This window comes from Pomacea canaliculata, linkage group LG3 (genome assembly GCF_003073045.1).
Source record: "Pomacea canaliculata isolate SZHN2017 linkage group LG3, ASM307304v1, whole genome shotgun sequence".
Taxonomy (NCBI): Eukaryota; Metazoa; Mollusca; class Gastropoda; order Architaenioglossa; family Ampullariidae; genus Pomacea; species Pomacea canaliculata.
In genome coordinates, this window is record NC_037592.1 from 15,561,945 (window position 1) to 15,572,796 (window position 10,852).

The window sequence follows — 10,852 nt, forward strand, 5'->3', positions numbered from 1 at the left end:
CACAGTAAACTGTAATCAAGAAAAAAATACACGCACTCAAGCGCGCACCAGAGAGAGAGAAGGAAAGGAGGAGAGAGACTTTGAGAGGTTTTTTTTAAAGTCTAATTTCAGTGGTGAGGATATTGTCACATTATTATTACCGAAGTTTATTATATGAAGCACACTGTCAATCAGTAAATTGTCTCCAAGCACAGAACAAATAAAAAAAATACGATTGAATGCTTAGTTTATATTCAGTAATATTGTATAAGAAAAAGCTTTTGCAACACAATACATTTTGTAACCTTTGAAGGTCAAAGCAATTCTTGTAGACTGAGAAAAAAGAACCAGACAATGAAGAAAGGGCGTAATGATATTAAAGGCATTGCGCAACCCTACTGACTAACAAACAGTTTTCCCCTGACGTGTCATTTTTAGATACAGAATATCTGGTAGAAAGAGGAAAACTTTTCTTCTTTTCATTTGTTTTTTTTTTTCTCTTTCTTTCCCTCTCGATTTTTTTTATTTATTTGTTTGTTGTTTTATTTTTAAGGGGTGGGGGAGTTTTCTTGGGATTATCTGTAACGAAGGCAGCAGCCGAGAAACAGTTTCGTTATCGCGTCCTCCAACGTGCCCTTGTCAGCAGTCGTTCTCGGTGCAGCTTGAGGTCTGGATTCGTCACAATTCCTCACCCACGGGAAATCTGGCTTCTGAGGTCATGGGTGAGTCTGTGGTTTGTGATGAAAGTAAGCCAGTCCATCATGTCGCCAGTTCTCGCTCAGCTCTCGTGCAAGGTCACGCTGATCTGGTTCTCGGGGCATGGGACGAAGGTCGCAGCTCGTCTCGACATAGAAGTTGTTGTGGAGGCTGAAACCACACACAACTTGTATCACAATATCTCACACCATGACTTTCCTTGGACGTGGGTGTGCGGTTGGGTGTTGTCTATCTCATCTGCTAAAAGAATTAAAATGTCATGAAGGACCACACACACAAACACCGCTAATATTTTCTGTCACTTCTAGACACATTACTTTCACATATCATGGAGGAATACTGTATCCTCTTCGCTTGGCAGAACTGGGATTTCACTGCTGTAAACAACCCGGACACATCTCCTCGCACCTAACAAACTGTTATTTTGCTGCACTTATCTCGGCACGTAAAAGATAATGCGCGTGTCACTGACCGTGCATCAATTCTTAATTTAGCGTGTTTATCCCAAAAGTTAAAAAAAAAAAAAAAAGAAAAGACAACCCGTGTCGGGAAGGAGGAGACAATCATGTTATAGATTCGGACAATGACGCAGGCTTGTGACGTCACGCACTGACTGTAGTTTGACGTCGCCCTGCCCCAAGGTGAGGGCGAGACGTCTGCCACTACCCCGGATGTAACTGTAAGGTTGCTGCTGATCTACTTTCTCTCCCGGCAACACTGTGTTGTCACACCTACTTACCTGTTTACACCCACCTGGACAACTCTTACGTCACCTGCACACATGCTCTCTACATAAATAAAAAAATTGCAAAGAACTGAACTACTTTAAGCTCTCGACAAAAGTAACATACGCTATAGACAAAAGAAAGAACTTAAAAGATACATCAAAGACAACAGACAGCAGTAGTACATGCTTTAGATGATAGTATATATTATAGTATATACATGCTGCAGATGTATTACATGTATTACATACTGCAGATAACGGTAGTACATGCTGTGGACACACGTCAACAGTACTTTTGTACACCTGTACTACGTGCACTGTTGACAACGGTTCAGTGACGTAGGAAGATGCTCAGTGTTGTGGAGATAAACTCCATGCTGACAGTGAACGACGTTCATTCACATTCTTGTCCCCTCGGTCTCTTGTTAGAGTGGGCAGCTCCACCCCCCTCGCCCCACAGTAGTGTGCACGCATGCATCTGCTGGATTGTTTGCAGGTGCGAATGCACGTGAGCGCCCAAGGGAATGCATACCTGTGTGCATACTGCTTGTGCTCGCGATTGCATGTCATGTACACGTAGGTGAGATGATACAGTGTGTGTGTGTGTGGTGTACGATCTGTATGTGTGTGTGTGAGTGCGTGCGTGCGTTCGCGCGCGCGCGTGTGTGCATATGCTCGCTGGCGCTCGTTGCAAACCGTTTTGCTACCGTTTGCTGTTTTGCTGCTCGCCTGTGACACACTAACCGACTTCGTTTAACAACCGACTTTCGACCCCCCAACCCCACACTCGAGGTTGGCGCCCTTTTAACCTCTCGACGCAACTACACGCCATTATTTGGCGAGGGCCCCATAGTCGCATTATTTTTGGGCCCCGATGCCGAGCGTTTGTTTTTTCCTGGCACTGTCGGGAAGCGAAAACTGCACAACTAGTCAGAAGTGTGGCTACACCATGCACGATGTCGGGCCTCTTGGTCTAGGAAAGCAGTGTGAGTATGCTAGACTGCTTCACTCTGGACACACGTCACTGGTACAACGTCTGCTGTGTGACGTCACTCTCTCATTATGTAAAACATGGACACTATAGTGTGACCTCTCAACATGACCTCATACTGAGGAGGGTGACGGACCACTCACACAAGTGAAGTTCTCACGCCAACCTGTCGCCGTCCAGTCACTTTCAATCAAAATCAGTTTGGATCTGATAAAGTGTTTTATTGAATTTGTGCACTTTTTATTGAAAATGAAAATTGCTATAGACCTAAAATAAAAATAGGAAAATAACGAGAGATTGAAACAGATTTTTTAACGTGTGAAAACCTGGTCGATTAACACCTGCTGTCGACACGTGACTAGTCATCAGATGACCATGACCACTATACTAAAACACAAGTGTCTTAGCAACGTCTGTAAACACTTTGACGATCACATTAACCCGGTCATTCCTGTAAACACTATTAATCAACAACATCATGGCTATTATTATAAGCATTAATAATTTTATTGTATCCTGTAGCTAAATGTATCCTTTTAAGAGGTTAAAGGTGACATCAACGCAACTGTCAGTTTCTCTGACGTCATATTGCTCGCATTAGTTCTGCAGATGAGGAAAAGTACCCGAGTCCCTTTTGCCTTTGTCTGGTCACAACAACAAAATGTTGATATTATCAGCATGACAACATGACAATACAAACAATATTTGCCCTTTTAGCTTTCCCCTGTGTCCTACTGCCATCTGGTCTCTTATCCAGTGAGCGAGGTGTTATCGCATGTTGTATCTAGTTCAGCTCTGATGTCATGTAAGCCTTATTAATGTGACAACTGTCCTTGTGTTTGCTGTATTTTTTTTTTTATTTTTTTTTGTGAAGGAGGGGCTGCTTGCTCGCCCTGCTGACCACTGGCCCCTGACAATTCCTCCTCCCGCTCCCCAACTCTCCCCCTTTCGAGTCTTGAACTGCTGACCATGTCGCAACGGTCCGCTTGGCTGACCTTCGTGAACCAAGAGTTCACGACTCGTTGATGGCACTCAGAAATCTATTTCGAGAAACTCAGTCACCGCATTGTTTCACGGCATGTCACATTTGTCAGCCAACCGCTTCCCAGGCAGTTCCAGTGTCCTTGAGTTACCGAGTCACATCCCCTCCACCCTGCTTCCCCGACACACCCACACGTACACACCCACACCTTGCTATCAAGCATGTCTCTGAAACAATCTTGTGACATCATAACAGCTGTTTTCATCTTTAAAAGAAATAAAACTGCAGAACTAGGATGTTTGAGTCAACGTATTGCCGCTTGCCCTCGTTACTGTCGCTGTCTCCTCTCCAACAGACTGTCAGCCTCCTTCTGACCATCTCGCCTGTCCACATGTGGCACAGCCTTTCACACGGTTATTGTCGCAAGCTTTTGTGCACTGTCGACTATAGCCTATACGATTCTTTTTTTATTCGCCTTATTTATTTTCTCCTTGCCATGTGTCTTACTCTCTATAGGGCGTTCTTACATTTCACACATGCTTCAACGATACACGCGATTTTCTCCTGTGAGTCAGTTCTGTCTTCTACAATAAACAGGCTTTTCTCCTCCAGATGACAGAAGGGAACACTGAGAAAACTGAACATCAGACTGCATTTTTGTTAGTCCCTCTGCCTGTCTGTCCTTCCCAATGCCCGTCTGTCTGTTTGTTTGTCCGTTGGTCGGTCCAAAACAGTGAGTCAATAGTTTATTTCACATCTGAACCCACCCCTACCCCACTACATTTTCTCTTTCGTTTTTTTTTTCTTTTTCTCTAATAACTGACGTCAGGCAAAAGAGCAAACGCAGTTCACAAGGCAGTCGTTGTCTCTATCAAGACCCTCCCCTGAGTAGTGACGTAAGCGCACGTCGGTTATCTCCACCTCCACCATTCCGCTCCACCACCCCCTCAACTTTGCTAGGATGCGTCAGATCAGCTTCTCGTTCTCATGTCCAAGACTCTCCATCCATAGCTTGTGAGGACCTCATGGACGGTCTAAACAGGCCGCAGGGAAAAACAAGCATTAACAGTCTAGTAAATAGTGAGCTGTACCCAAGAGACCTCTCCACTTTAAAAAATGAAAAAAAACAAAAAACCCGAGAAGGCCTCGACACCTTTCCCCCTCCCTGCATGTCGTGAATGTGACCAGAGTAGTACTCCTCCCACACACACATATACACCGTGTTGTGACTGTGGCCGGACTCTCGAACACTCCCCTCCCTCTGTCGTGACTGTGGCCGGACTCTTTGCGACAACTGGGGCAAGAAGACTTTTCCCCCAACTCACATCCTCCTCCCTGCCTTCACCTGTGTGCGCCTCCTGCACACCACACGACAGCTGCAGTCCAGGTTTCCAGGCAACTGAGACTATAGTGCTTTGTATCTGAGGCCGCTTGCCTTATATATCACCCAATCTGCGATCGTTAACCCGTTTGTTTTTCGAGCAGTCCCCCTTCCCACCGTCTCTCGCCTCTCTAACATGACACCCCCGTCTCCACCCTCCAGTGTGAATAAGGAGACCTGTTGGCGGCCTTGCTGGTGATGACAGAGCGGCCCTGCGTCACTACACGGCCAGCGCTTCCAGCTCCTCCCGCTGAGCAATGCGATCGTAATTCCGAGAATTTAGAGAAAAACGAGGCAGCGATGCAGTTACAACGCTGCTGGAGATGTGAAGGCTGGGGTTCGTATCTCCTAAAAACTACAGTCGAAAAAACTTAATCTCCTTATCACAGCGTCCAAATCTCTTCCCTGTGCTTAACAGCCTGACACCGGCTTTAAAAGGGAAGAACTTTCTCATTTATTTAAAAAGAAAACAAAAATGAGAAAAATTATACCAATTAAAAAAAAAAAGATATTTGTCGAAGAAAAACTGACTTTTGCAACAGCTAAACAGATTTCATGCACACACAAAAATTAATTTCGTAACAAGACCCACTTGACGAATAAAGAACAGCGATGATGCTGGATATGACCACGTGCACCGCCCATGCAATAAATCACGGGCGTATTATTTATATGTGTGTGTGTGAGAGAGAGGACTGCTATAAAGACTGCAGGTATTTTTATCTCATGTAGCAGCCATTATTTTACTGGGTGTAGGAGGAGTGAAGAAAGGAGAAAATCCTTCACCTGAATGCAACCACGGTGGCGCAGTGGTTAGCGCCCGACTTACGAGCCGTGTGTCGTGTAAGCAAATTCCCCGTCCACCCAGTCTACCTGATTTATCAGTGAAGGTCAAAACGGCGAAGAAGGTGTTGCTAGACCCACCCCACGTACACGGTGAGCCCATAGATGTGTATTCATTTCAACTTTGAAAAAACTGCGATTCCATAGTCCATCGGGATTTAAGAGGTTTGTCATGAACCTGTTGTGACAGCGTTACAGTGTTAATATAATATTATGTCATAACGAAATGAACGATTTCTGGCTGGCTGTTGGATGTCGGTCCAACAAGCAGCAACAGGCTGCGACGGTGACGTCGACCGGAGGACCCGCCGTTTGCCGAGACACGTTTGGTGCGTGTGCGTGCGGCCGTGTGCTCCATCACGTAGACATCAAGGGCTGTTGTCACGCTGAATGCTTTGAGTCAGAGGCGGATAAACAAAGCTCAATCGCGCGTCCATAAACAAGGACAAGTGTAATTACTATAAATAAAAACTTCACCCTCTATTCTCCACTCAGTCTCACTCACTGGATTGCAATTCAATACACACCTCAGGGCTTCTGCTTACGCAAAAAATTGCGTACAGTACGCATTAAAAGTTCGGAGGACCCCTTCAATTTTCGTCAATGGGGACCCCTTCAAATTTGGGCAAATAACAGGGACCCCTTAAAAATCTGAAAAAGGGGTCCCTGGGAACCCAAAGAATTCAGCATTAGCAGAAGCCCTGCACCTTACTCTCTGGACTTCGGCCGCCGAGAGCCAGCACGTGCCCCCGGGGCAGACGACCTTTCTTGGCCCCTTGTAATCGTACATTATTTTATCAGTAAATTATAATGTGAGTACAATTCGATTGACCAATGCCGCCCCCCCCCCCCTTCACAACCGCGGGCATGGATACAGCATCCCTCCACACACACCTGCAACTCCCGCCTCAAGTCAGGCCTGCTCTATATTACACACCATGTATGTACATATATTTTCACACCACATGAAGATAAGGGGAATACACGAAGGCAACCATCACCCTGACCTCACCTAAGATCAGTGGCGTAGGAACCGAGGGCAACTGAGGTCAAGGGAGCAGTCGCGCCCTCAGCTGAGGAGTGAAGAGGCGAGAATGAGAACTTCGTTCACTGTCAGCATGAATTGAAAGCCGAGCATCTTCCTACGCCACTGAGGAATGAGGATCAGTTCTAAGCCCCCAAACTCTTTTTCAAGCTACCTTACAAAATCCAATCAGTATTCACCTTTAGCATGGTTGACACATCAATAAATCTGTCATCTTCCTGTGTTCCCCTTGTTCACGCAGGCTGCATGAACATATTCTCCAAGGAGGAGATGATAAATCCTAGGTACCAGACTGACTGGAATGTCAGTCCTACCCCAACACACAGACACACGTTTCAGTAGGAACAGGTAGAGAACAAAGCGCTTTGTCGGCATAAGTGTTCTCATCCTAGTTCTGGCACAGTGTTCGGTCCTGGGTGAGCATGTGCGTGCATGTGTGAGGAGTGTATATATATATACTTGACAGAGTGAGTAATTCACACTGAAGTGACTTCCAGTCCTCACATCCCCCACTCGACTATTCAGGGTTCATTACCCCACGACACATAGGTCATAGGTCAGAGTGTAGTTGCGGCCCATGCTCCACTGGGAGGTGATCAACGGTCATTCTTCTTTAAAGATTTAATAACCGGAGGCAAATAATCTTCTTTAAAAAGTTATCCCTCCAACAAATGTTTTGATGCTTTATTTAGGAACACAATCCTCCTCTCAAACTCCATGTTTCCTGACGCAAGTGAATATAACAATCCCCGCCGGCAATACAATAATATTTGTGCATTCCCGCGAAGCATGTTGGACACGTGTAATGAATAACAAACGCACTCTGCCCTCAAAGGGGAGGAGGGGCACAACTGCGGTACCTACTTGTTTGTTTACACTTGCTGGTGGGTGTTGTTATTCCGTTGTCACAGTTTCTTGTATTGATGTCAGTACTTATTTACTTGCATTCTTGTATCTGTTCTAACTCGCGGACTTCTAAACAAGACCCACTAGGATGCAAACAAACTCTGTATGTATTGTTTCATTTAATATTAAGTAGACTTGTTCACAGATGCCGCACAACAGTTCAAGGAATTATTATATAGTCCACTTTCAGTTGTCAATCATACTTTGTTAATTCTTTATGCGGTTAATTGATGCTGAGAGCGGGATGGTGAGAGAGAAGAAAGAAATCAAACTTTCTCCTTCCAACCCTCTTCCTGTCTCATAATGAATCCATTATTATCTCAATATATGTCGAAGTATCTTGTGATATCTATGCTCAGAAACACACAAGCAAACGCACAGGGACAAGAAGGTGGAGGGGTAGAGGGGTAGCTGAAGGGTAGAGGGGCGAAAGTTTCCTGAACATGTTTACATCTATTAGCCCACCCCAAAAGGTCAAGGAAATTGTGTTGAAAATGTGCATCATTCTCATCTGACCCATGGGGGTAGTTGGAGGAGGTTGCGAGTAGGGGAACTGGGAACTACATGGGGAAATGGGGAGGGAGAAAGGAGAGGTCACAGTTCACCATGCAATGTGGTAAATGAGTGCGTGAGAGACAAAGCCGATGACTGTAAAGCACAGATAACGGACATTTCGACATTCAAAGTTGACCAACATCCAGCAACAATGTATCAGTTTATACTTTGTATATAAACATTTCTTTTGTAGGGAGGACAGGAGAATCTTTTTGTACGATGATTATGGATGCGGGTGAAAATATGCTGAAAGTTCCTAGTTGAGGTGTGATGATTTTGGGAGTGAGGGAGGGAAGAATTCCACGATGCTAGATGATTTACAAGAGAACTTTTTCGCGTGTCTTCGCTGTTGTCACGTGACTCATGGCGGCGGGTTTGGGAGGGTTACCAGTGGAGACACAGATCTGTTTTAAAAGCGACCCGGAGCTGACCTGTGCACTAGGTAAACAGTCACCTGCACACCTGACCCTCGTCGAGGAAGAAGTTTATCTCAAAAGCAGGTCAGCGACAAAGGGCGTTCACGGTTGAGCAGCGTTGAAAGTCGGTGAAACAAGCAACAGGATGATTATAGAAGTGAGCCTGGTGTTGAACAAATCGCATTTCTAATTTTAAACTCTAATAAGCTTTAAATATGTAAGGTAATCAGTTTCTATAAACCTCTTATACATTTTTAGAACTTTTTAAGCTTCAGCTGTTGTAAATAAGTTCAAATGATAAAACTGTTCAAGCCAGACTTCTGTTCTCGTCAAAATCGTTCGTATGAGACTTGGCAATGTATCTAAATGACATAGGAGCAATTTTCGAAAAACATTTCGAATATTTTTTTGTTTTGTTTTTGTTGGGTTTTTTTTTTATTTTATTTAATTTTTTTTTTTTTTTAGAACAGTTTTACGTTTTAGAAACATGTGCAACGAGTTGAGCATGTTCTAAACTTGTTGCTTTCAGCATTGCTGTTGTGTACAGGTGTGCAGGTGTAAAAAAAAAATGTCGACGTTCACAAAGATAAGCTTTCATTGCAAAGATAAGAGGGATTTCCTCCTCAAGCGCGCACACACACACAATGCTGTCTGTCATCGTGTATTGTCACTTCTGATGACTTCTCAGACAACCGAACTCCTTCACTGACAGCAGCACTGTACACCCATCCTGTCGTCTCCCTCCTACTCTTGTCTCACCTGGACGCTACAGAAAGTTTTACATTTCTTTTAAAACTTCACACGTGCTGGCAGCTCTGCCATTTTGAAACCCTCCTACCCAGGGTTTTACGTGACAACCCTGCCCCTTGTTTACCTTTCAATCTCTTTGTTTCTTGAAGTCATACACACCTGTCCCTGCCCCTACCTCTAGTCCCCAACCCCATCTGCAGCAGCTTCCTAGTGACGTATTAACTTCAAGCGGTCAGGGTTACACACAGACCGATGATAACAACAACAAAATGTCGGTCTCCCAATAAAACCTTGTCTTACAGTCGTTACTGACTGACATGTCACGACCACAGCTGTAACGACTACCTGTGTATGCGGTATCCACGCTGAAAGACAACACCAACTGGCGTCAGATCTTTTCTCGGTTAAGCGTCAGGGGCAGCGCCACGCGCGGGTCGAGGTCGTCCAGAGCACGCAGTGCGCGCGTGCAGCAGCAGCTGACGTGACCTCCGCCCGCAACCTTGCCGCAGACCTTGGCGCTTTATGGCGGAAACGATGCTAACGACACATCGCGATGATCAAACCTCGGCCAGTCAGTGTAGACGTCACTAGTGCATTGTGGGATGCCTGGGTGGGGTGGTGGTTGGGTGGGGTGGCAAGTGTGTTTACACCTAGCCTGCAACTGAGACTATATCACGGTAAACAGATGCCACATGCAGAGAAATAACAGCGTGTCCGAGACGAGAGGTGAACCCAGGACAGTCAACCTATCGCTGTGATAGGTGCTAACCGCTGCGCCACCGGGACCGCGGAATACCTGGCGGGTGACGAGTGAGGGAAGTCCCGCGTTTTCTCTCGTTCGATCTCTCTCTCACACACAGTTTACTTCACCTAGGTGAGAGTGGCATGAGGGGACTTCCGCCTTATCTCACATTAGTTCCTGAAGTTGCCATGGTAACCGTAACCCACAGTGCGCTTGCACTACCGTCCACGTCAGTCACCAGTTCTGTCCGTTCACCGGCGTGTGGAAGTGCACGCTGGACGGTCTGACGTGTGATCTGACTATACCAACATCCCTGAGAATTTGTTTCGGGGAATTTCGTTAGTTAGTCAAACTCACGCCGGCCAGGTAAGACACGTCTCTCACCTGCGCAGCGACCAATGAGATAGTAGTGAGCTGCCATAATATCATTCGAAAGGCGACCAAGGAGGCTGGCGATCGACGATTCTACAACAGCTGACTGCGACGTCGACATGTGATGCCATGGACCGACGAAGTTCAAACTCGATGATTGATTATCAATTTTCTTTTCCACTGGAAACTTGTATTGATTTGTCATCACCAGCAGTGCCACTCCCACCGCCCTCGTCAGGGGCGTAGAAACCAGGGGGTCAAGGGTACAGCCGCCCCCCTCAAAATAGATTCTGATGGGAGGAAAATATCTTGTTTTTCTTCTTGTTGTTAACTCTGAAAGCAGTAGTACATGTTGTGATGCTGTCACCGTGTACGTGTTTCTGTGTGTGTGCGCGCGTGGCTGCATTCACGCACCTTTTATTGTTATGTACGAGTGTGAATGTTGT

General features: G+C 45.7%; 1 long non-coding RNA gene across 1 annotated transcript; it reads right to left on the bottom strand.

Moving 5' to 3' along the window:
- Positions 1–221: 221 nt before the first annotated feature.
- On the bottom strand, positions 222–7,403 carry LOC112560786. The gene is made up of 2 exons (XR_003098584.1): positions 6,845–7,403; positions 222–933 (listed from the first exon to the last, which is right to left on the bottom strand). It is a non-coding gene; the product is annotated as an uncharacterized LOC112560786 (long non-coding RNA).
- Between the last annotated feature and the right edge of the window lie 3,449 nt (positions 7,404–10,852).